The sequence below is a fragment of the Neolamprologus multifasciatus genome, chromosome 2 (assembly GCF_963576455.1).
Source record: "Neolamprologus multifasciatus chromosome 2, fNeoMul1.2, whole genome shotgun sequence".
NCBI classification, from domain to species: Eukaryota; Metazoa; Chordata; class Actinopteri; order Cichliformes; family Cichlidae; genus Neolamprologus; species Neolamprologus multifasciatus.
This window is the reverse complement of record NC_140440.1, coordinates 17,991,086-18,019,062: the sequence shown is the minus strand read 5'-3', so window position 1 is coordinate 18,019,062 and position 27,977 is coordinate 17,991,086. Positions and strand designations below refer to the sequence as shown.

The 27,977-nt window shown below is 40.0% G+C and overlaps 1 protein-coding gene and 1 long non-coding RNA gene across 6 annotated transcripts in view; both read right to left on the bottom strand.

Moving 5' to 3' along the window:
• The window catches only part of il1rapl2 (interleukin 1 receptor accessory protein-like 2), a 518,624-nt gene that overhangs the window by 280,110 nt on the left and 210,537 nt on the right, over positions 1-27,977 (bottom strand). The gene's annotated exons all lie outside the window — the stretch shown is intronic.
• LOC146524185 (uncharacterized) lies at positions 554-26,480 on the bottom strand. 2 transcript variants are annotated; one of them, XR_014877546.1, is made up of 2 exons: positions 9,759-26,480; positions 554-8,226 (listed from the first exon to the last, which is right to left on the bottom strand). It is a non-coding gene; the product is annotated as an uncharacterized LOC146524185 (long non-coding RNA). The 2 variants fall into 2 exon arrangements; XR_014877547.1 differs by having other exon boundaries at positions 554-8,223.

The following is a 27,977-nucleotide window of genomic DNA, read 5'->3' as shown; positions in this document are numbered from 1 at the left end:
CCAGTGATTTTGCATAAACATCAATAATTAAATCATTCTCATTGATTTTAGAATCTTAGTGCTGATAGAAAATCTTCCAAAAATAAAGAAATAATTATGCAACAGAAAAAGATTTCTGCAGATTTTAAAGGATTGGAGGGGTAAACATATTCACATAGTGGTATGACACAAACACATACATATGCATTTGGAAGCTGTTTATATGTGTTGTGCTGAAACTGGTGTTTGGAAGCTTTTCACTTGGAACACAAATATATATTTTAAGATATGCACCACACACTCAAACAGTGTGTGTTTATTTTTACCCCAGCTGCAAAGATGTGCTCTTTATTGTTAAGAGCAAATGTCAGTGCATGTGTGTGTGGTTTTTGTGCCTGTGTGTCAGTATGTGAAAGTTAGCATATTTATTCTCACAAGCTTTGTGTGCGATCTGCCTTGTAATTGAATCCAATGGTGCTTAATTTTAAAGTTGCTCTGGAAAAAGAGGGGCGAGCGGCATTTCTGGAGTTATGTCAAGAGCGTACTGCAATAACATGCTAAGATATATAGAGAGATAAGTGATAACACATATCGTATCCCCAGACACTGTAAGGACCAAAACATGTCTCACCTATATCAGCAGCAAGGGCACACAAATGCTGGGACACAAAAACTACCACACACACACACACACACACACACACACACACACACACACACACACACTTAGATAAATGACCTGCTGACAGATTGCGAGGCAAACGTGATGAAGGAGGCTGTTTGTTCTCAGACAGAAAGTGCTGCACATGACAGACAAAAGAAAGAAAGTAATGAGAAAGATGACAAGAGAAACTATCACATCATCAAAATGGTCTGTTCTCGCAAATCAAAAAGAAAATAGGCCCTAATTTTAAGTTAATGGTGACTTATGAGGAATATTCAGAGAATGTAAATAGGTTTCATAAGATTTGATTGAATGTATGTTATTTGTCAGCCACATGACACGATCCAACGGCTGAAATTAAAACATGAACATCACAATGATCCTTCGCGTCTTACATGAGCAGCAATTTGAAGATGTCAGCTTAAAGATGCATGAAACAATATTTCAGCCTCAGCCAGGGTATCCAAAGGTCAGCCATTGTTCATTCAGTGGTGCTGGTTTCAGTCATTGTGCAAATGTACGGTTTATGAGGTTGGGGAAACCTGCAGTCAGCGGAGACTGAAGAGGTCACGACATGTTTCGCTCAGTGAAAGCGTCCAGATGAACAGAATCAACTTTTGGGATATGTTGTGTAAAGTATCAAATAAATCCTTCACATTTTTGTTTCTGAATGCTTACTCTACATTATCCATGTGTTTTACTGTAATCTTCCTAAAGTCAGTCAGTTTTGTTAAAAGTGGAAAATCATCTGGTCATTAACACCTAAATCGATTAACATGTGACAGATGTTTTTGTATAATAGTAATGGTGAAGATTCAAAACCAATCTGTGATGCCATAGTGCTACTTTCCATATGACAGAAATAGAAAATGCTTAACACCTTCAGAATGGCAGTCCCCAAACCAATGGGTGGTCAGAAGATACGTCCGTCTTCTATATTGATATATCGATACTGAAACTCTGTCAGGTCTTTGCTGGATGTTTTCCTGTTCCTTAAGGACAAACTTTCACACAATGTCCATCTGCTGTAGATGGTTTTTAGACTTACCACTTCTTCTTGTGTCCTCCATTGTTGTGCATCCAAATAAAAACTTCATCCCTCAAAGGAGAGATGGTGGGAAAGAATTTGCAAACATGTATGACATATGAGAAACATCTGAGAAATCTGGAATTATTTGATCTTTAGTATTTAACAAGGAAAGGTCTTTGTTTCTCTTCTGTATAATACTAACATTTCCTTAGAAGACTTCAGCTGTCTTAGCTGTGACCTGAAGGAAATGTTAACATAAGTACCGACATGGGCTGGATTTGGCTCTGAGTACAGAAAATATCTTATGTGCTGTCGGTTCTTTTCTAACATACTTTTCTCTGGCAATATGAGACAGACTGGCACAAGAAAAGCAAGAGAAAAGAAATACTTTATGTTTGTTGAGGGAAAAAAAATAGAGGTGAGAAGGAAATGGGAAAAGCCTCTGGGGGACAAAAAGAAGAAAAAATGAAGATGAGAAAGAATGAACACTCACCAAAAAAAGAAAGAAAAAAGATGGATTAAAAGCAAAGGGGAAGAAAATAGAAGTAAAAAAAAAAAACGAGAAAAGCGACCGTTTCACAGGCTGCTTTGCTGACTTTGACTGTGTGGAAGCACTTGTGTGAGTGTTATCATGAAATTCTGCAACATTAAGGAAAGATGCACATGTTTAACCCATGTTTGGTAAATCTCTCCCTCCCTCCATCTCTCTCTCACACACACACTCATGTCCTGTAACGTTCAACAGAAGTCCATCCTTCCCTAAGGATTAAATTATGACCTCTCCCTCTCATCTTCACCATTCCTTTTTTAATTCTTCCCCTCTCTCCCCTCCATGCTTTATTGATCAGTCCTATGATTCTTTGATCAGTCCTATGATTCTTTAATCAGTCGTGACCTTTTTTCTTCTCCCAGAAGTATAAAACACATTAACCATTTAAACCAGTTATGAACCCTCAACTATCACGACTCCCATAGCTCTGGGTTCAGGCTTTCCCATTTTCCTATGCAGTAACTGTGGCCTCTCAACTCTGTAACTTAGTAAGTCATGCAACTGTAATATTGTTTGAAAAAGGACAATTTACTACGCTTACTATAAACTGCGAGCACGAACATAATTTAACACTTCTTTTTAAGTTTTGTATATAAGAAAATGCCACTTTATATCAGCTGGGTGTTATTTTTGCAGACCAGCTGATCTCAGTTTCATATAGGGCATGCTTTTAAGTAGCTTTAGCTTGTTCTGCACTTGCTGCCTCCTCTGCAAGCTGCTTTGCAATCCACCTTCACCTTAGTGCCGTTGATGCAATAAGAATATATCTGCTGTCATGGATGATCTATTCACTTATACCCCTTTGCTATCATTCCCTGCTGCACACCTCAAGAGGAAAGCTATTATGCTTTTCATGGGCACACGTGTACATTCGTAGAACTCCCTGAATATAAATATAACTCATGAGATTGCAATCTTCTTTTAGTTATGGAACGAAGTGAAATGTGTCATTTGCTTTGCAGTGTTGCAAATAAAGATGATAAATACTGAACAAGTTAGCTGTCCTGCAAAACTGTGGAGTTTCATGAGGGCAATTTGGGAAATTATTGCACAATTGTTTCATCATTATAATGAGTTCCTATTTCTCGCTTGGTGAACAAGGCAGGTGTAGGGAGGGTAAATGTGCTGTATATGTATTTGTGGCTTAAATAAAAAATTAAAAAATAAAGAACTGTGTGAGATCTGCCCACAACCAGCATCAGAAGAGGGATGAAAGGAAATATATAGATTTGCTCATAGCTTGCACTCCCTCCTTCTTTCTTACCAAATCATATTTTACACTATCCTGCATATATATATATACATATATGTGTATACTCAAACCCCACTCAGTCACACATTAATTATAATCAGATTGGCTATTGATCGCACACACGCTGTGAGCATTGATCCAGCTTTGCAGTCTGGTAGAGGGTCATGAAACACTTGCTCTGGAGGCGTGGGAAAACTGAGGTGTAGAGAGAAGGAAAGCCTTTTTAGTTATTGCCTAGTATATGTTGTATAAAGGATTCTACAACCATACATGAGGACCTTTAGCTGAGGAACCTGCAGTGGAATTTTAAATCCTGTGTACTGAAAAAACATCACCAAAAGAGAGACATTAACAGAATTTTTAAATAACATAAGTTATCAGTTATTAGTTATTGGATATTAATAACATAGTTTAAGCATCATCAACAAGTAGTGATTCATTGACCTCGTTTAAGGTACCTAAAAATGTCCAATTTGAGGTTTTTTTTTAATGAGTACAAAAGTGCATATTTGTAAAGATGGGATGCATGTAACTGTGAAACTCCTTATGGATTATACATATTATTTTTTATCATATACTATTTTCTTAAAAATGTAACTAGATATGGATCTCCTGTCCTCCTAAACACCAAATAAATGCCTCATATAGTTCTGTAGAAATGTTTCAATCATCTCTGTGTTTTAACAGCTCCTGTTACCACTGAAGCTGGAAGCAGAGAACTAATCATTATGACTCACTTTGACAGGCACTAGTCATGTTGCTCACATAAGTAGCCATGGTGAGAACAGTGGGGGAGATGAGTCTGCAGTGTATAATTTCAAGAGTTTATACCTCAGAGGCTAGCTGCTTACAGTTTCTGTTTTTTTTACTCCGATAGCACAGTGGTAGTTGCATAATGTAGCACAATGAAGTAAGGAAATTTGTGCTTGGTCCATTACATGTAACAATGCTTCTTGACAGTAAATCTTATATTGTTGGAAAGCCTGTAATTCCCCCTTAAATGGAACCACGTCTGTAAGAAAAATCCATTTGTGGGTTGAGCAGCAGAGTTGAGTATGTGGGTTGCACTTGCCAAATCAGTTCTGCCATTGCCAAACAGCTTACTATGCTATTGACTCTTGTTGGGTGTTTTTTTTATTGGATTGGATGATTGAAGCATGAAGTTTGCAGGCCTCCTGGCAGCCCTATCAGACAAGAAATTGGTGTGTGCACTCTGTTCTGGATTGTCTAGGTGGAAAGCCATCGACCATATTGTCCTGCAAATCTGTAGAAGACTGCATACAGCTCCTAAGTTCTGAGAAGGTGAGGAAAACAGGCTGCAAAATGGGCCTCCCAAAAGAGGACGACACCACAAGAAGACTGTCTTTGACATCTGCTGTTATATATTATATGGAACCTGGCCTTCAATTTGGAGATACTACAAGGGCTCACTCCACATAACACTGCAACTTGGTTGTGTGGAGCATCAGCTTGAAGTTGCTGCATTGCCGTATCCTGCTCGGTCAAATGTGGCATGCTTGGAACAGACGCCAACCATTTCTTGCTAATCATGCTCCTGATTGTCAGAGTCAATAGTGGAACAAGCAGTTCAGCCCACAAACTCAACTCTGCTGCTCAACCCACAAATGTCTTTTCTTTACAAATGTGGCACCATTTAAGGTGCAATAAACAGGCTTTCCACCAGTATAAGATTTATTGCCAAGAAGCATTGTTACAAAAAAGAATTAATTGACCAAACACAAATTTCCTTCCTTTTTGTGTTAAGTTTGTAATGTTTATGTAAATGTAATCAGATTTAGTGTAACCAGTATAGTTAGGCTATAATAGGGGGGGCTGTAGCTCAGGTGGCAGAGCAGGTCAGCCACTAATCAGAAGGTCGGTGGTTCGATCCCAGGCTGCCTCCTGGCTGCATGCCAAATATCCTTGGGCAAGATACTAACCCCATGTTTGCCTACTGGTGGTGGTCAGAGGGCCCGGTGGCGCCTGTGTCCGGCAGCCTCGCCTCTGTCAGTGCGCTCCAGGGCAGCTGTGGCTACAATGTAGCTTGCCATCGCCAGTGTGTGAATGGGTGAATGACTGAATGTAGTGTAAAGCGTTTTGGGGTCCTTAAGGACTAGAAAAGCGCTATACAAATGCAGACCATTTACCATAATATTCACAGTAAAACAAAGTTTCTGTTTGCTGTACTTGTTGTATTATTATCAGTATAATTACATGGACCTCATTGTGCCGGTACTGGAGATGTTTTTTAAATTTATTCGTGTAGATTTGTTAGTATAATGATGAGTTTATATCATTAATGCATTTAATATCATTTAATATTTAATATCCACCTGACTGAGACTTGTTAGGGTTCAAATATTGAGGAGGGGTAGAGGAGGTAATCAACTCTCCATAATAACAACACTGATCCGGCCGGGTGGAGTCAAACGATGATTTTAATGCACACGCGTGGGAAGATCGCCCGCTGTACGCAGACAGCGCCGATCCCCAACTTACAGAGCATAAGCAGGTGTTTTATACCTTTCAGGGCTTAAATTTACTACACCCCTAAACGTCACTCAGATACAGTTCATACATAGGTTTCAAAACCACAATGACTTAAGACAGTTTAAAAATAACATTGTCTCCATCTCCACAGCAGATGCTTCCTGTCATCTGACTTTCACTTCCCGTCTGGAAAACCAAACTGTTCCTCTTTTTGCAGAGACAGCTAGAAACTATTCCTCTTTTACAGAGACAATTTTAGAGTTACAAGCAAACATGATTAACCTCTCACCTATAAATGAGATAAAGTCTACTGTGTGTTTGTGTCAGCATGAACTGCACTCAGTTTCAACTTGTAACCTTTTCCACCAGACAGAAGGCCAGCACGTACACATTTAAGATTATAACAAGCATTCAAAAGCATTTAAGATTATAGATTCAACTCAACAGTTTAGAGTGGTTATAACTGCACCTGTAATAAAGGCTAATTGGGTACCAATATGTTTAAACATCTGAATACAATATCAATACTGCAGATTGTATTATTAATGCAATGGTAATGATGATGATGATGATTAACAATAGCAGTAAAATATATTTCTAATCCCCCACATTCCCTCTCTTGGTGACCCTCAAAGAGGGTCACCACACTTTACGTGTGTCATTGCTCAGACCCTCTAGCCGTCTTGTGGCTCAGCAAATCAGACAACAACATATGGTCATCTAAGTGGTCCAGTAATAAACGTCAGCTCCCCCTTAAGAACACTCCATGCATGAGATTAGGTTTTTTCTGGGTCCCTCTCTTGTGGTCCTTCAGGTCTTGGGCCTCCAGGATCCTCGCCAGCCCTGTGGTCGCCGAGATCTCCTGCAAAGGAACAAAACACCTTTTCCTACGCCTCCCTAACTTATCATGTTCATCAACATCCTGTACACAAAACTGTCGCTGCTGCAAGTGCCTCCACTCTGCCCTAAAAGTCACCTTTCACAATAGATCACAAGAAAATCATTATAAGCGCCTATTCTACTAAAAGATCAAAAAGAAAACAACCATTTTAATCAATTAAGTTTAAGCATATAAGCAATTACTCATGCGTAAATTTCATCAGAGCTAAACGCTGCCTAGAAACAACCCCTGTGTTAACACTAACTTCATTTTAAACCCATATTTCCTGTGTCATAACCTGTTCTTGATATAGCATCTTTATTTCATTTTGCTCCTGTATAAACTAAAGTTAACTTATACAGTGGCCCCCTTTTGTTAATGGCCCGAATTATATCAACAAGTTTCTCCTCTTTCAGCCAGATTCAGTTATAAGCTAAATGAATTTCAGGTTTATGGATTCTATGTGTTTGTAAGCATGTGCGCCCCTTTATGCTCCAAGTCTCCTTTCACAATAGATTGCCTGGACATTCGCGCCAAACAAAGCTTTTGACCTTCATTAATAGACTGAGCCACAACTCTTTAATTAGCACAAAATGCAATGTGTAAAAATAATTTCTACGTATAAGCTCTCTCCTCTATCCTAAAAATAAATCTATGTAATATCTGTATGTGTAAGCCTACATTATAACCACTTCTAGAAATCAAAAAAGAAATCAAACATTTTCTACTCCTACAATCTTCACTAATTTCCCCATATCTTTTATTCCCACAGTTTCCCTTTAAGTTTTGTACACTGCTTCTTATAAACACTGGCATTTTATCTTCTAAACAGGATTCAGTTCACTTTAATCCTCTAACCTTAACATAACAATAACAATTTCTGCTTCAGTTTTACCATATCTAGATTATCAAAAAACTCCAAAAGTCATAACATGATCCTAAAACCTATTTTATACCTTAAACCCCCCCTTTTTTGACACATATAATGTTTCAAACTAAATGCTTAACTAAAAATGCTTCACCCAAGCTTAGGAAATAAAAGAAAAAAGTTAGTCATCCCAACTTTGATCCAGTCACACAAATTCACTCACACACATTCACACCAGGTTTTTGCTGATAGTGGAGACTCCTGCGCAAGTAATCAGATTCTCCAATCTCAGCAAAATGAGCTCATTCATTTGTTTTATTTTCTTTTTTAAGAAAACAGTTCTTTATGCTTTTGGACTGGATTGAATCGCTACAATCCTTTTAGACAGGGACTTACGACCTGATTAGGTCCCCACAGGTAGCCTTCTCCTCAGCCAGTTGTAATCTGGAAAGCCCACCTTATATTTGCTCTCCCGAGAATTTGTCAGCGCTGTTATTCACTGTTGCAGGCCTGCTTAGAACGAAATGAGAAAAAGAGAGCTGATTATTAGCTCATCAAAACACAAAACAAAATCACCTGACAGGTTTTCCCTAAGTGCACTGTTACAAAAATAATGGGCCCCTTTTAGACATGTCCATGTTTACTAAAACTCCCTCTATTAAAAATAAAAAACAAAAACAACCCAAACCTAACGAACAGAATCAACCCATCACTACAACAACAACCTCAAAAATCTTAAACACACAAAAGTTTTGCCACCAGGGTCCTGACACTCCCAGGTCAACTGACATAATTTCACCTCCTCAATACGCCGAAAATCTCTTTAAAACCACACAATTTGCACACAACAATCGCCCCCTTTATGCACTTTAACATACTTAGATTCAGCATAAGATATAAACCCAATACAACAACGTATCATCACTAAACCCTAAATTTCCTATCCAAAGCTGCACTTCTGAACAGTCTGCTATGCTTCCTTTCCCGAAAGCCTCAGTCACACACACACACCGGAAGCTTCCTCGTCACCACTCACTCCAGCTAATTTGCATACTGAGTCATATCTCCAAAAGTTGCCGTAACAAGAGAAATACATGTTTAAACATTACCACATTATTGAATTACTTTCATTTTCTTTCCATACTAATCACTTGCTTTGATCAATCAGTACAAGAGTACTCCCAAGTCACTCTTATAAAACCTACCCTCTGTCATATAGCTTCCTGAAGTTATTCCTCATCTTCAAGCTCTAAGTGTATTTTATTAAACATTCACACCTTTTAACACTCATACAAGTAGCAAGCTGATTTTCATTGCGTATGTTTATGTTCTTAGCCAGGTTTAATCAATATCTATGCATTAATCTTCATGAGCTTGTCCTTGTAAGGTTAATGCATTTTCTGCTTGTCAATGTGATTTTGCATATGTTGCTTTTTGCAGTGTTTCCGACTCCTTCACAATTCTCCACTTAAGCAGTCAGTTTTCTCTTCCCCAATTTGCTAACCCAAATTTTGATTTCCCACCTGAACTAACAGCATTCCTTGTCCTCAGCCCTAGGTCAGAGCTTGCTTGTGAGGTTCAGGGACTCAGGTGCTGTGAACAATTCAACCAGAAACTTGCCTTAACATGTCCAGTGATGTTAACCTATAACTTTCTTCCGACTGCTGCATGTGGAAAATTGATCCAGGTCTGCTTTGCCCCTGAAAATAACACAACTGAGACATTTTCATTATTATCATGAGTGCTTAAACTACCCGTTTTTTCTCTCTCTGGTCAGAAATACCAACTTATGTCATGTATGTAAGCATGTTCTTCATTGCATATGTATTCATGTTCATGAAGTGTAAGCTGTTTCTTCATTGCATTTTATGTTATATGATCATGTTAATGAAGTGTAAGCTGCTTCTTCATTGCATATGTGTCTTATAATCAGGTTTAATTCATGCATCTTTTCACTGATTTCTGCATTCAAACTATCTCACTTCTGATTCTTTCCAAAAATAGTTTCACATGTAACAATTTGTGTATGTGTGTTTTCTGTTTACCTCTTTGTTGTGATCTGGGGGACATCTCTAAACCATCATGAGTTCAGGCTTCAATTTCAACCCAATTATATCCTGTATTCTTGCAGTCGAACTCGTCTGGGCTTCACCTCTCACTGGTCTCCGGCCTCTTTTCACAGTGTCCTGTGTTGTCTTGAAATCTCCAGCAAACACAATTCCAAGTCAACTGTTTGCTGCTTCTCTGTTTCTTCTCCGTTGATCATTTCCGTATTTTCCTTTTAGATCAAGTCCCAGCCTGGCAAAATATCACATTTAGTGCCTTCAGACAGTGATGTCACCCTGCTCTTACCAGCCTGCAGTTCACCGTGCATGTTTTCATCACGTGGTTTCTGCTTCTCTGTTGATCCTTTCAGTCGTCTCTTCCAAGATTGCTCCAAGCATGGCAAATCTGAAAATCAGTGTCCAGTGCTTTCCCACAGTTCTTTATCCCACTGTTCAACTGCCCAGCCTGTAATTCAGAGTACATGTTGCATCACGTGCTTTCTTACATGCTGCTGGTGTCATCAGTCGTCGTCAGTATTAATGGTTCAGTTGCACTGTCTTTTGGCTGCTGTTAATTCTTCAAGTCCACGATGTTCTGTCGGTCTTCATCAGGAGATTAACGATCCTTTGAGCTTCTTCTCAGGACGGGGACAAAGTGAGAGGTCAAGCTGTAAAATTTGAAGCCAAAACCCTGGCCTGTTTTCCCAATTCTGTTAATCTATGGTTTTGCCGCTGTACTCAAGGTTCCAGGTTGAGAGAAGTCCACCTCTTTGTTGACACGCTAAAGCATACAATTAATATCCTTTTCATTTCTTTTCTTAAAACCTCCATTTGCTTATTCTTCCTAGAGTTTTTAACTCGTCTGTTTCTCTCTCTGGGTGCTCACTTGTCACAGTCAGTTCCTTTATGGGCATGCAGTTCCTGTTACACACACATCTGCTATTTTCTGTTCCTCTTTCCTATTTTACAGCCTAATCAAACTCTTTGGTTCTACTAATTCTTGATCTAAAAACAATGCACCCTTATTTCACGCACACACTTTTAACTATACTAAATTCTTTGCATTTGTCAGCATTCACATCAGTCTTCAGCGTGCTCAACAGAGCTCTTTCAGACATCAGGAATCGTCTCACACACACCGTCTTTTCCCTCAAACTTCCACTTTTTCCGCTCTACTATCAACTTTCCTAGTGCTTTTCTTACTTATTATTTTGCACAAATCACACCCAATCACTCAAAACCTGCTTCTCACAGCATTCACACTCCTAAACTGTGACAGAAGTTGAGGAATATAACTCAAAATACGCTTTCCTAAGAGTCTTTTAGACATGCTTTTCATAATCAGAAAGAGCAAGTCAAAAAAAACAAACAAAAAAAACAATTGAAACCTCTATTAATTCTCACAGCACACACAAGAAATTAAAAAAAATAAAACACACCAGCAGTTATTGCTGGAGAAAGGTTACTACTGAAAGTAATATGTTAGTCTTAAGCATATACAATGCACTCAATACATTTATATATATATCCAAACTCAGTCACAGATCACACATTCACAGCAATCCATTCAAACTCTATTTATACTCTTGTAATGAGCAAAACCAGCATCTTAGTTACAAGCATTTAGCAATATTTGCAAACAATAGTTATAAAGCTCAATAACACTCTAAACCAAAAGCAACAATCTCCATGCGCGTCACCGCTCCTCATTTGCATTCACACACACACCGTCTAAAAATAGTCAGCAGGCAGTGCACTGTTGACCCAGAAACTCCTTTCACACTAATATCCCTTATTTTATATACACAGACGTCTTATATTTACAACTGCACAGATTTTTAGGCCTTTTAGCACCTACACAATTTCGGAAAATTTAACCTAACCGCCCAGCGGATAAACTCTTATAAGTTTTTTGCGACCACTTCTCCAGTCTCAGACTCTAACTGTTTCTGGCCTAATCTCTAACATCCCTAACTCAATTTAAAAGCGTCAACCAACCCAAACTTTGCCTGAAGCTTTATTTTTGGCCTTTCACAGCCAAGGCTTCCCCGAAGTTTTAAGTTAAAGTTACACGCCCGAAGTCCAACTTCTGCTGGCCAAAAAAGCGTGGATACCGTTCCAAACGGTCAGGAGACTCGAACTCCTAGCTATTTTGGAGGTTCCCAAGTTCTCCCCGGTTGCCAACCGTACTATCCCTATTCGCTGATAGGTCAAGGCCGAGCGTCCTCGGCCAGGAGGGAGCGTCACCTCCGAGAACTGCGCCTCCTAGTGGACTCGAACCACCGTCCTCAAGTAATTTAGAATACTTTAAACAACAGTCCACACCCAAAAAAGTGTAAGACTGAAGCAGGTCCAACCTGTCTGACCAATTTGGGACTCGAACCCATAAAATGACCAAATTCCCTAAATTCTACGTGAGACTCGAACTCACTTTCACTGTTTTCCTTTTCCTTGGGACTCGAACCCATAAAATTCCTTAAATCCTAGTGAGACTCGAACTCACTTTTACTTATAGACCTTCACCAAAATCAAAACAGACATTCACCAGTAATTTCAGTGAGTAGACTTAAATTTTTTCATGTCCAATTTGGCACGCTTTGGAAATCATTCAACAGGTAGTGCCTTACCTTTGGATAAGCCGGCTTATGCCCACTCACTTTGACCACTGATATTCATGCCTGCCCGTCTGACCACCTCGGACCCCGGATTTCTCCGTCTACACCTCCAACTCACTCTCCCTCCTCAATAACCGGACGAGCCTCCCAAAATGTTAGGGTTCAAATATTGAGGAGGGGTAGAGGAGGTAATCAACTTCCATAATAACAACACTGGTCCGGCCGGGTGGAGTCAAACGATGATTTTAATGACACGCGTGGGAAGATCGCCCACTGTACGCAGACAGCGCCGATCCCCAACTTACAGAGCATAAGCAGGTGTTTTATACCTTTCAGGGCTTAAATTTACTAAACCCCTAAACGTCACTCAGATACAGTTCATACATAGGTTTCAAAACCACAATGACTTAAGACAGTTTAAAAATAACATTGTCTCCGTCTCCACAGCAGATGCTTCCTGTCATCTGACTTTCACTTCCCGTCTGGAAAACCGAACTGTTCCTCTTTTTGCAGAGACAGCTAGAAACTATTCCTCTTTTACAGAGACAATTTTAGAGTTACAAGCAAACATGATTAACCTCTCACCTATAAATGAGATAAAGTCTACTGTGTGTTTGTGTCAGCATGAACTGCACTCAGTTTCAACTTGTAACCTTTTCCACCAGACAGAAGGCCAGCACGTACACATTTAAGATTATAACAAGCATTCAAAAGCATTTAAGATTATAGATTCAACTCAACAGTTTAGAGTGGTTATAACTGCACCTGTAATAAAGGCTAATTGGGTACCAATATGTTTAAACATCTGAATACAATATCAATACTGCAGATTGTATTATTAATGCAATGGTAATGATGATGATGATGATTAACAATAGCAGTAAAATATATTTCTAATCCCCCACAGACTCTTCACTCACAGGAGTTTGCATGTTATTCTAACCCTGCTTTATTTTGTGAGAGGGACCGAACTACGACGCCTGTAAGAGCTCCACCAGTCTACACTCACTTTCTCATATGGTTTGGATATATGGTTGCACAGGGCTCCCTGTGATGGGGAGACTGCAAGCTCAAGCTTCACACTCTATCGATAGCTCAGATTGTCACAGCTCAGAATGATCATGGTCCTCCGTCACACCGATGTGCGATTCATTCAGTGCTGGAGCATAAACATGCTTATCCTCACAGCCTTTGTGGCTTCATGAGGTGCCTCTTTCTTCTTCATCTGTTCCTTGCCTGAGGATAGTGGAGCAACTCCTGCTTCACACACCCATGCTCCGTCCATATCCTTCCTCTGGTATTCAAATAAAATTGTAATACCAGAAGAACCACACTGACTCAACGCCTCACTAGAGGGCCTACTCCACAGTTTGAGAACCACTGCTCTACAATTAGCTATTTCTTATGATGCGTTATGATGATGGCCACATATACAGCTCATCATTCATCCATGCTGCGAGACATTTTCACTGTTCACTCATTCTGTGGCTGAGAAATGTTCCCTTGTGCTTGCAGTATGGATTAAACTGACAGTTTCAGTCACAATGGACAGGAAAGTTTCCAAAAGCTCATTTTCTGAGTGAAACCCAAAATGAAGAAATCCAAGTGGGAAATACTTCAATCCAAAGGCTCTCCAGATTGCGCCTTTAAAGACTAACAGCCATTTCACTGATAATACAGTCGTGTATATGTGAGTGGGATGAGACAGCAATAAACAAAACAGCTTGATGGCCTTCTAGTCTTGGCAAGGCCTCCATTCATCTACATCCTTTTTCATAAGTTCACAGCTTGACTCTGATTTCTGCCTCATTACACTGTGAACAGAGAGAATAGGCTTGTCTGTGTGTGTGTGTGTGTGTGTGTGTGTGCGAGTGATTACTGTCTCTGTTTCCAAGGAGTGATTCTCCCCAGCAATCGAAGCAGGCACACACACACACACACAGACACAGGGGAGCTAACACTTATGCAGAGTAACACACATTCACTCTACCTCACGTGTGCATACTCAAAGAGGGATGACTAAAAAGATCACAGAAGAGGTCAATATTTGTTCAGCATTTCCATAAAAAAGAAATAGTCGCTGCTTTTCAAGAAGCTGCTTTCTTTTAAGCAACACTGGACGGCAGCAGGGACACAAGAAGAGGAAACCTCGAGTGAAAGGGCATGAGACAAGGAGGGAAAAGATAATAAGAGAGGCAGCGAGGGATTTGTAGAGAGATACTATTAAAGGAGAGGAAAAACAACTAACAGATGGAGAAACGGAGAGAGGGAGGAAAGGCTTGGTCAATATGTTTTGCTCATTTGATGTCATTAAGCTTCAAAGTAATCTAACAACTAGCTCGTCTATTTTAAATAAATATATCAGCCCATCCAGCAGGACTGCGCACACACACACACACACACACACACACACACACACAGAAATGTTACCCCTGCTCAACCCCAATCTATTTTCTCTATTCATTTCACTCTCCCCTCCACTGAGGCATTATGTTTTCTATTGTTTTACACCGCGTGAGTGTGTGTGTGTGTGGGTGCGCACACACACACGCATATTGGTGATCACTCTCAGAAATCTACGCTGGAACAATCTGTGTATGAAATCCTCGGATGAACCCGTTTCCACCGTTGAGGCAAAAAGCTGTGGAAACATTTGAACATTTTGACATCGTCATACACAAGTTCACACTTTCATGATGTAATAAGGTGTCGACTTGAGCATCGTCTCTTTAAAACACACAAAAGCATTTTTATTTACTTGCACTCTACCCTGCGCCAGCCTGCAGCTCTGCAGTGATTTTAAATGTGCAGAGATACCATATTGTGACTTGCAGAATTATTTTCTGGACACGTTTTAATAAACCAAACAATGTTTCAGCTTCTTAATATTGCAACTGCTTTGAGCACAGTCCTTAAGAAACGAGCGAGAACCAAAATTCTCCTGTGGGTCATTTCATCCCAGCTTCTGTGGCTAATAATATTCAAGCTATAACATTTTTTTTAGCTGGGAGGGTTATGCATGCAAACAAGCTAGTGGGTAATTTGGCAATGTGTTATGTCAGCAAAGTCAAGCTTGAAATGGAAAGCACTCACTGGGTTGTGTTCTGCTACACACTGCAAGTCCAGTGACTGCTCTTCAATAACTTTAAGTAGATGCCTTCCAGGGAATCAAAATCCCCATCTGTCTATGCATCTTCAAGCCAATAGGTGAGCTGTGCTGATATCATAGATGGCCTAGATTTGGACTTTATATATGTCCTTCAACACATATTTTAGTATACACTCAGTCCTAGCAAAAAAGGTAGCTAAAGCTGAGATAATACAAATGGTGTTATCTTTAAGGTTGCAGAATCAGATGCAACTAAGTGTCTAATCTACTAGTCTAGAACTGTGTTAGCATAGATAGCTCAACTTATCTGTCTTTAGCAGTGGATCCAATTGGTAACCAGTAAATATTCACTGAAACCCTCAGCTAAATGTCTGCAGTCTGCAGGTTATCGCCTCCTCCACAAGCTCTGTTCTTTTTAACTGTTGATCTACCATAAGTTAGCAAACAACCAGTGAATGTAGTGAAGTATTTAGCAGCAGAAGATTGCACATGTACAGCATACTGTCTGAGAGAAACACACATGAAGCTGGAAGCTATTAAAAAAAAGGATAAGAACTTTAGCTATTTCGACAATGCTTTCCAATGTGTTGCACCTCCAGGTAGGCTTGTCATGGTCAGAACGATGCCCCCCTTTAACCAACAGTGATGCAACAGCTGCCACAACCCAAAGTGCACTTGCACGTCACTGCAGAAAAAAGAGGAGATACGCTAAACAACTGGCACCCAGGAAAAAGGAAATAGGAAAGGAAGAAATACAGTGGGATTTCTTTTACTTTCTTCATTTTCTTAGCCGTCTTTCTCTGTGACCCAGTTAAATAGCTTTAGCTGTAGGGGTAAAGACTTTTCAATCATAACCCACTATCAAAATAAAAGGCAGATTAGAAAAGATAACCAGAGGCTTTGTCGTGAGCTTATAGTTAAATATGGATCCATGCTTGAATAAATCCCAGATGTTTGTCATGTACAGCACTTGGTAAATGTTTCAGGCCCTTTAAATATCATGCAGTACCACTGGAGACCTTTTAGGAAGCGTTACCTTTTTGAGTGTACATCACCTACATGTAAGTGTCTGTTTCTTTCTTGCCGTCTTGTCTTCAGGCTGAGTGGAGAGCTTGAGACCGTGCATCTGGTCAGGTTTTCTGGGTCATCCGTTCACCTCAGGGTTGAGTTCATGAACGTTATGTCCAAGAAACAAATCTCAGTTGTGAATATTAAACTAAAACACAGACAGTCTGGTCTGTGTTTAAATGTCACTTGCCTGTGAGGCCTGCTATCTCCTCAGAGCTCAGTGAGGTACATGGCTGGTTTTCATTCACTTTGCCCTCTGTTTTGTAGTGAGCGCTTTAGGTGGAAAACAGCAAAAGTCAAAGCAAGTCTCTAGCTGAGCTCAGAGCTCTGTGTCATTTTTGTGATCACCCTGTTTCAAATAGTTCTTACAAAGTGTCCATATCAAAGATATGCTGTTATTTGAGAAATTGTCCTTCCCAGTTAATTGAAACTGACTTTAAGTCTACCTGTGCCTGAGTGGATTCCTTTGGTTCCTTTATTTTTCTGCTGTATTGTCATTCAAAAGAGATTTTGCCCTTGATGTGATTGGTTTATACAGAAATCTTGTCTCAGACACATCATGACAGTTTGGTCTGTCATACATATTCTGACGTGCTGAATTACTTCAGCCATCCTGTATTGAGTTTCCCTCAACATCTAGAATTGATCATAAGTGTGTTCATCACATGATTCAGGTGAAAACGTTTATCATTATGTCATTTAGAATCGCTTAAGCTCCACTAATTATAGAGATGTATCATTAGGGATCTGGTATATCACTCAGACTGGTTCAAGTGTTATGTGGTGTAAAAGAAAATATCAGAGAGCAAAATCCTTTCAAGGACCTCCGCTGCTTGTTGAGATTCAAGTGCAGAAACAAGGCTGTTTCTTAGAGGCTTCCCTCTCAATATTTAACCACTTTAGCATCACTCTCAGCTTTTCCACACATGTATGCAGGTGAGTATTCAAGTGCACCGTACTGACCTCTCTTCTGTTTTTTTTAAAGTGAACGCTGCATACATGTTTCATAGGTTCTGATAGATTTAATATTAACTAAGGTCATGCTAATGTAAAAAGTATTCATGTCAACTCAAATTGTTCCTGTTTCCATGTCCTGCATGATACGGGACAATTTTAGAACTAATTAAAACAAATCTTAGGAGGTGTTTTCTTATTTTAAATAAATAAATAAATAAAATAAATCGAAATATAAAAATATATTTCTCCATAAAGAACTCAATGAGTACATTTATGCTTCAGATTGTACAAAAAAAAAGCTAGTTAGCTAGAGCTCACATGATACAGGTTATAGCTTGCACATTTCAGCTACGCACAGACTGTTCAGACAAGTGGTTTACTGAGTCACTATTCAGTTAATATAAGCTTCTGTGTGGTTGTATTTGTGAGACTGGCGTGTCATACACACATTTCAAAGTGCCATAAAAGTGTGTGGTGCATTAAATGTTGTGAGCGTCTCTGTAAACCCACCGAAAATATCAATTTTCCCCTCAGAGTAAAACCCAGTTTCTAGAAAAGCTGAGATGCTGCGTGTGATACATGAAGAAACAGAATGTGGCGACAAAAAAATACAAATAATTTAAAGAGTAATCGGACAAAGACGTGTAGCGCTTTTTGAAAAATGAATGCAGTAAGTTCACATATTGCTAATTTAAACTTGGTAAATGCATTGCAATCAGAAAAACGTTATCTTTTTAATCTTTTTTTTATCCTTTCAGGTTCTGTGATCACTTGGTCAGTGAACTGATGTTACAACTCTATATTAAATTACCAGACCTTGCTTAAAAATAGCAACATGTTCTTGCTTTAGATTTACAACACAAATCCAAGAGCTCCGGACACATTATGAATATTAAAGTTATGTAATACAGTGGATACGAAAAAGCAGCTGTTTTTATACCAAAGTTAGTGGAAGCAGTTTCAGTATGTCAGTACAGAAAGCAGGTGCATGTGTTACTGTGTGTACAAGTTTTCCGCCCTAACATCCTCCCTGCTCCTCTCATTTACAGAAACATGTGGTGGACGAGCAGCTACATTACAGCCCGGTAACAGAGTGACGTTTGTGACCTAAGAATAAACATAAGAACACAGTGTGTTCGAGCCTGCACATGGCTCCACACACAAACAGCAGCAGACACCGGTCTTGGTGTGTTCATTATTGAGAGAGGTTAACACACTGTACTTCCAGGGTCACTTTCACCTCCCACGTTAATTATAGAAATCACACTCTAGAAGTTTTCTCTGGTTCTACACTAGAAAATATCACCGGGAATAAAAAGCACATTGAGCCCAGTGTCCCACACAGCTGCTTCGGTAAAAGAAGGATTTAAAAAATCGCTGAATATTTCACTCAAGCATAAACTATACCACCACTACACGCCGCGTTCTAACAGTTTTGCATTGTGCAGCATCCTTTTTCCTGTCCTGACATTTAACTCCTGTTATCCAGTCGAGCATATGGCTGTCATTGTTATGTTTATTCTTCTCCTGAAATGCATTTACATGTCCATTTGGATTTCTTCAGCTCTGGTGCACATTTACAATTCGTTTTTTTCTGTATTTTTCAGTAGAATTGTTTTGTATATGCAAATACATCTTGATCCACATCCACGAGGGGTTTATTTAAACAGTCGCATACACTGACCTTTCATTTTAATCTCTTCCAATAGACTGGTTAACCAAAACGACTAAATGTGACACACTGTGGCCAAATATCATTTTATGCACCAGATTTTACTTCTTCTTATATCTTAGTTTGTACATCCTTGATTCCTTTCCTCACTTCCTACTCCTTGTCTCGTAATCCCTCCTTGTCTTATTTATGTCTTCCTGCAGGGATCCCAGCACTGGGCTGACGTAATGAAGAATTGGCACCTTCTGGTACCTCGTCCAACCACCGATTTTGCAGATGACGCACATATATAATATATGAACACTTGAAAGGAATGGAACAAAACATGTTCGTGGCCAATCAACCTGATTCTTATATAAAATAAAGTTAGTGCCGAAGCAACAGAGAGTTCCTGCAAAGAAAGCTGCAAAGTGATTCTATTTTGTGATTCTATTTTCATTTGCTTGACAAGTTACCCCTGCTGTCGTAAGGCGAAAGGCGGGGTACAACCTGGACAGTTGAAAGTATACCATAGAGCTGACACAGAGAGATAGACATTAGGGGTGCAACGATACACAAAATTCACGGTTCGGTTCGATACTTTGGTGTCACGGTTCGATATTTTTTCGATACAAAAAAAAAATGTTCATGCCTTTTTAATTTGTCATTTATTAAAATTATAAATATATATTTTAACTCAAAAGTACAGTTTTTAGATTTAATGTTGCTGAAACAACAAAGTAATAAAAATAAATAAATCTCTCTGATTGAGGAATCACTCATCTTTGGAAAAGAGAGTTTATTACAGAGAAATAGCTCTTTCCAAAATAAAAGCTATACTATACGCTTCTTCTGGGCTATATTCTCAGCAGCATATTAAACATATCAGGTCCCCATAAGGAGAATCATGTGCTAACGGCTGTCTAAATGACTCGGGTAAAGTTTGTAGCATGCGTGCTTGTTGTTTTTGTCTGCTTCCACTTGTCTTTGCACTAGGATGATGTCGGAGTAAACGTGCAGTCATATTCGTTGTGTTCCCACTAGTGCCGTCAGTGTTAATCTCGTTGAAATGAGGTTAACGCCACAACACGGCAAATCTCCGTTAACGAGCTACCGCGGATCCCCCCGTGCGTGGGGCTGGACGGCCAACACGTTAACGAGCTAACTGGGCTAACGCACTACTTCCCACCAATGTAATTGAGCATTGCTGGCACATCCAACATACTGTTTTACTTTTGTCCATGACGCGCTTACCTTCAGGGTCATACGTCACATGAAAACCAAAATAGCTCCAAACGCCACGTCTGAATGAGGGTGGGGGAGGTTCAATTTGCCATGTTGCAACGAGCTTAGCTTCTGTCTTGCTAGCTTGCCCTGCGCTCAGTGGATCTGCATTCGACTACTCCGCCTAGGCTGCACTGTCGAACGCAGATCCACTGAGCGCTCAACACAGACAGCATCGTCAGAAGGAAAGTTGATAAAAATAAATTAAAAATTTTCTATTGTTCGATACATATGCGTACCGAACCGAAAGCACTGTATCGAACAGTTCAATATCGATACGAGTATCGTCGCACCCCTAATAGACATGCATGTCTTTGGACTAAGGAAGAAAATTGGGGTACTCAGAAAGAACCCATGAAAGCACAGGCAGGACAGAAGCAACAAGCTAGTGGACTCAAACCCAGGACCTTCTTGTTGTGAGGCAACAGTGTTAACCAATGCACAACCAAGCTGTCCTGTTCATGCAATTATTTTATTTCTTTCTTTCATAATTAGGTTGTTGTACAATGCAGAAGTTGAAGCCCTGGTGCCTTTGAGACACTACAAGCTAAAATAGCCACAGTCACATCTGATTCATGATAGCTTCTGCAGGGATCTCACTAATTAAAAGCACAGGAGGAGTTTGGCTTCAGTTATAACTGTGGATTAAAAAAAAAGAAGAGGTAAGCTAAAATCAAAAGGCATGTCTGCTTTCGTTCATGCAATCAAAAGCGTTTTTATTGGATGCTCCATTTGAAGCACCTGCGATTAGTTTATGTAAAAATGTTGCAACTCTACTGCCGTATTACAATGCCTCCAAATATGCAACCTGCTGATGTAAATGTCTCTCAGAAGGGATGCTCTGTTTCCAAGCACCTGTTTCATTTGCTTAGCACAGCTGACATACTAGGTCTGCACAAACCCAAAATCTGGGTAGATTTGGGTCGGTAGTAGTTGAAGAAAGTTCCCAGGGACTTCTGTCGTATGTCAAGCTCTTCTAATTCAAACCATCCTGTATTAGCAAGAAGAAAATGAGGGACTGAAATCACCTCTTTGTGCAGTTGTACATCATAATGATATGTAAAAATGTCACATCTGGACTTGTTTCACAGCCCACCATTTAGGAACCACTGAGCTACAGAACAGCACCCTGGAGAGGCGAGAGATTGTTGCTCAAGGACACTTCAGCAAGTCAGATGTTTGCCAGCACCAGCGCTTGAACCGAGGTTCTTAATTACATGCTACACTCTTAACACTTCCCTGCGCTTTAGCAATCTCCCAGCATCTAACAGCTCACAGCTCTGCTCTGTCATCTTCTGAAGTCATTCACGTGGTGCTGCACATGCAGATACAGTTACAACACACATACGAGCCAGCTATGTTTTAGCTCCTTGATCAGCAGCAGTGCAGGCAGTCAAAAGCTGGAAGGCCTGAGGTGACTGTGGTATGATCCTGTCAGAGCGTTTGCTTTTGTTCACTCCAGGTAAGGCACTATTTTAACCCTTTCCATAAGAATCTCATTAAGTCACTCTCATTTTCACCTGGTCTATTCAGTTTTATTACATATTGTTCCATTTCATCTATCTTCTCAAATCCTTCTCCTTTTCTTCCTTCTTTTTCCCTTCATTTTTCCTTATGTTTGTTTTGAAGTGAAATGAGTGTGTTTGATGGGAAGCTGAATAGAAGAGGTGGAGGAGGAGAGGATGTGGGGACTGTGGGAAGATGGCAGCTCCTATATATAGCGGTGAGCGTGGGTAGACAACGTATTGACAGGAAAGACACAACGATTTCTATCCAAAGCAAAGCAGAGAGAGAGAGAGAGAGGGATAATGAGCCAGAGAGCAGGGGGGTTGAAAAAGAGACAACCTCTGTTATTTGTGTCGTTTTGTGTGTGTCACAGTGACAAAAAACAGCGAGAGCAGCAATATATGATCAGTAACACAAGCCAATCCAAGTAAACATGTAAGTCCTAAAGTTTCAAGGCTACTGTTACTTACACTTCTCCAAACAGAGCTATGAGTCTATTTTATAAACAGCCGCAGAGCCCTGAGGTCTGGATATGCAGCAAAGCATTCTCCGATTCATAAAGGCAAACTTCAAATTCCAATCAAGATTGTTATTTTCCAAATAACATCGACAATAAGAAACAGACAATTCTGAGCCAGGACTGACCCGGAGCAAGGTCAAATTAGCCTAGTTGGCCTTTTCCAGAGAGTCACTACTGTGCCCACTGACTGCGATAAAAGTGGTAAAATGAAGGAAGATTGATGTTTGACGGCACTAACACACTTTAGAAAATTATAAACTCTTAAATTAAATAAGGTAAATAAATATCAAACTAAGTTTGATGGGGGATGTAAACAACTTTATCTTGAACAATTTTCTTGTTACTTTACCTTTTGGTAATTCATGTATAGCATATAGCATTCAATATGCAACACAAATCCAACTCAATTTTAAATGTCAAAAGCTTTTCAGAACGACCGACTAATTAGTTTTTTAGAAGAGCTTAAAGCACTTAGTCAGTTCTTCCTCTTATTTAGTTTTGTCTTTGGGAGTTGGTGTAATTTTATAGACAAGAATCAAACCGGCTGAATAACAGCACATTTCAATCATTCTGACTATATCTGCAGGAAACACAAAGAAAAGGTAACATTATTCATTTCAATTCAGTAGTAAAATAATAAAAAGTCTACAGCATGAAAAGGTGTGTAAAGCATCCTGATTAATTTAAGCTGTTAAGTGAAAGGAAAACGTTAAAGCTGAGGAAAGTTGGCATCTTCTCATTTCAGTTTAATAAGTGCATTTCTCTTTTTTTACGTCTCCACAGAAGTGCACGAGCTCACAGGGCCGCGTGTCTGTCTGGATCCAAGCATTGCATCTTTTTTTCAATACTGTTTGCAATGAAGAGAAATCCTGAAGATGCCTGAAGGAAAAACTTGACCACTAACTTATATAAACAGAAGCCTTGCTGTAAGGTAAAAACATGATGTTCATGAAATGTTTGGACAATAATTGTTCTGTGGATTTGTTTAACGAATAGTAACTATTCTCACCCGTGCTGCAGATGACCGTTACATAAACAAGTGTCATTGTTTGTATCACCCTTACTATTTTCTGACAATGCAACTGGGACTTTGCATTTGCACTGCAGCTGGCAATTGTCATCAAGGGCAAAGTGGACAGTTGTTGTTTATCCACATTATGGATACAGAAAATAAAAAGAACAGAATAGTTATTGGAACAGTCAGGAGACTTTTGTTTTGTTCTAACACCTTAACTGCCTAGCATACGCAGATACACCAGCTGTGTTAATTTTATAGTGTATTTCTAACAAACTAGCTGTGCAAGGAGTATTTGATGCTCCCCAAATTCTTGGCTTGACTCAGTGTATGTTATTTAAAAGGATTTAACTATATCGACTATATCGACAGCAGCTCCTCATTTACCTTCGTAACTCTCTGAAGTGCCGATCCTTCCTCTCCTCCCAGGGCCGGATAGATATAGGCACCAATATTAAAACTTTTTTCTCTTCTTTTATACTTCATTTCCAATTTTCTCCTTTAAGCGTTCTTCCCTTACCCTTGTGTCTGTTGCCACACCCCATCTATTTCCTATTATGTCTCATTCAGCCTTGCCTTTCTCCTCTCTCAGTTTTCTTGCTTCCTTCATTTCACCTCGGTGTTATTCAAGGAAGCCTTTTTTCTACAGCAGAAGTAAATGTAATGGTATGTGTAATGTCAGTACTAGGAATGCAGAAGTAAAGCCAACAATAAGTAAGGTAGGACAGAAAAAAAGCTAGGAGAGCAAAGTGAAGAGATAAATGTCAAAGTAACAATAAATCAAAGAACAATAGTTTTATGGCACGTTGAGCCTGTGTGTGTAAATTTCTGTCTGTCTGCTAGCTCACTGGGTATTGTTGTTTTGTTCTCACAGGGGAGCAGAAGAGGGGCACAGCTCTTAACTTCCTTGACTTTAATTGCATTCGCAAAGTCCCGCTCCGCATTTCAGTGGCGCCCTGAAACAGCGCTAGTGTGAAAGTCGAACATTAATTCACGCTAAAATGTTAGACCTCGTAAAACATCCCAGGTTTCATTCCTCACTCTCAGGCCCTGGCGTACTGTGGCTCATTTGGGGAAAGACCACAAGCTTCTGTGAGAGCTGCTTCGTTCAGCCTGTGTCGTGTTTCCTTTAGCTTTAACCAGCGTAATCTGTGGCACTGAAGACCTTACTTGATCTGCAGAAATCAGCTGGATCAGGCATGCAAAACGGTGACATTCGTCTTCTTCTGTCCGGTGGCTGGAACACAGTGTTTCTTCCAATGTATGCACAATCAATGCATTCCTCCCGTGGGGACAGTCAGGGTTATTAAGTAATCAATAATGCTATTCCCATTAAAGTTATTTTGGAATCAATCCTGCATTCAGATTACAGCTATAAACTAATCTATACCATTAATAATCCAATCAACGAGTGTATGATCTCTGAAGATGAGACTCACCTCAAAGCAGTGTTGCATTAACCGCAGCATTGATGAATAAAGTGAAGGTGTGTGTATCATTTTGTCCCTAACGTGTCACTAACCACGGGAGGGGGGAGGGGGGGGGCAGACATCGTGTAGCTGTTCTTTACCGGGGATGATAAATGAAAGAATAAAGTGCCGTATGGAAGGAATTATGAGACACCGTGAGGGGAAATGATGACCCACAGCCTGAACACGGGAGGAACAGTTTGGTGAGTGTTTCCTGTCTTGAACACCTGAACCAAACATCACTTCTAAGAGGAAACTTTGATCGAGTGTTGGATCTGAATCAGAGGCTGTGACAGTGTGCATTGCATTGTGTCTGATAAGGAAGGACAAACAGGTCTCATGCTCAGTCAAAGCTGTCTTCTTCCACAACACAAAAAAAAAATGACAACATGCCAGATAGCGATATCTCATTCTGCTTTTTCAGTGAAGCTCAGTGTTTAGTCCATATATGACTGGATCTCTGGCTGCTAGATTTTTGTACTTGAATGAAGATAACTGCAACTAGCACCACACCAAAGGATTTGAAGACATTGTGAATCAGTGTTAGGACCATGTGAGCACCGATGTGTTCACTGAAGTGCGTTTAAACAGTGCTGTAAAGGCTTAGCTCAGGGGAGGAAGTGAATGAACAACTTAATAAGCAATTATGAATCTTTGAAGAGAAGTGAATGAAGTGATTTTGAATAACCAAAATGATTCATGATTGCTTCCTCTGCTTTGCCCCTGCGGAAACGTTGGGATGCTTGACAGGTGAAGCAGCCATTGGAACACAGACTGTTTGTTAGGAGGATAATCTGTAAATTGAATTTGTCGCACAACACGACAGGAGCGACACAAGAATGACTTTTTGGTAACACGACTATGGGCATAATGAATCAAGTGAAATTTCAGTGTATTTTATTTGGAAGTACAACATAAATATATGCAGATAAATGTATGTACAAATACTTAGGTCCACTAGAATAACAAGAATAACGAGTGGTAATAATTAAACTGTCAGTAAAGTTAAATAGCATCTAAGTAATTTTAGGTAGTTTATGAGTAATTTTAAGAAATGGATAACTTCATATATTTTAGATGAAAGGAGACACAAATGATACTATAAGTAATTTTATTTACTTGGTAATTTTATAGAAAAACAAAGATTTCCCCATCTTACACTGTACGTACCTTTTGGGGCGCGGGCTACATTATGGAGTCTATTAACCTTGCCTAATTTTCAGGCACTTTACAAGGAAGCAGACATTCTTTTCCTGTACAATAATTTTGAAAGTTATATTTAAACAGTGTCTTTAAAAAGAAAAAAAAAAACAATTTAGGCTCCATCACTATAAGGTATTTGGTATTTGGTTTCTTCTTCTTGTAAATTGGTAAGCGAGAACAGTCCTTATCACATTTATATTGGTAACATAAAAGGACAATTGAATAATAGAACATCTATTATGAAGATATACATATTGACTATTAAAGATAAAATGTACAGCTTATTTATAATGTAAGATCCAGTGAACTCTGTAGACATATTAAGTTTAGGGACGGGTAAGGTAAGCGACCCATGTTGTAGGTGACGTCAGACGCCGGAGATTTGGCGGAAAAAACAAAGCGAATGGTAGCGTAGAGTTTAACAAAGTTTCCTTAAGCTTCAGTACTGCCAAATAAACTAACCAACTGTCATATAACTAACAACATCTGTCTTATCATCTCTAACACCCTGGAGGACAACGGGGAGAGTTTAGACGCTCTCCAAGAATACATCGAACGCTGCTTCCAAGATTTAGTAATGAAGAAGGCCCAGAGTGCATCTTCCCCGGCCAAAACCGAGACGCCGTCATCGAAGAGATGTCGTCCGGCAGACTCCCCCGGCACAACATCGCCTGCCGGCAAAGACATCGCAGATATCCTGGAGTCAATCGACAAGCGATTGTCCAGTTTCGATGCGAGGCTGTCCCTGGTGGAGATTCTACACCGGGAATTTAAATCTCTGAGAGAATCCCTGGAATTCAGCCAGCAGCAGGTGGAAACGCTTGCCGCTGAAAATGCCACGCTACGGGAGTCGGTCAAATCTCTCGCTGATAACGTGACCCAGCTAAACACTGAAAATAAAAAAATAAAAGAGTCCGTTATCGATCTACAAGCCCGTAGCATGAGAGACAATCTTGTTTTTTCTGGTATTCCAGAATCTACCGGAGAGGACGCGGAGGCAACGGTGAAAAGCTTCATTAAAATCCACCTGAAGCTGCCGGAGGACACCGTAAAGAACATCGCCTTCGACAGAGTGCATCGCTTGGGGGGCGTGAGGTCGCGGACCGGGAGACCACGTCCTATTGTGGCCAAATTTGGTCAATTTAAACAGAAGGAACAGGTGAAGAGTCGCGGCAGGGAACTGAAAGGAACGGCCTTCAGCGTGAACGACCAGTTCCCCAAAGAGATCCTGGAACGACGCAAGGTCCTGTTCCCAGTCCGACGTAGCTTCATGCAGAAAGGCTCCCGCGCTGTCATCGCCGTGGACCGGCTCTACGTGGACGGACAGCTCTACCGCGACCCCGGCACCACACCGTGGTTATATTGACTGCACTCCAGATAAGAACCCGCTACACTCTTTTCTTATTCATTCACACTTTCTCCTTTAACATGGGTTGAACCTAGTAATATCAGTATGATGTCATAGCAGATATAACACCGTCACCCTCCGTCATTACTTTAATTGGAATGTTTCCGTTTCTTTTCTTTTTTTTGTTGTCGCTCACACTTTATGTGGTTTCTTTCTTTCTCTTGTCTTTCACTGCTGTGATCACCTACTTCCCCACTCACCTACAAACAACACCCTCTATTTCTCCATATATTCGCACCACGATCATGCAAACACACACGCTCAACGGCAGCACATTTACAACAGCCTCACAGCAAGCACAGACTTACAGGACACATACGCAAGCCACGCTTGTTCATATTAGTGAATAGTCACACACATAGTCAGACTTATGGAGCCTATCACCACACTTTTTTCTCTTTCTATTTACAAACA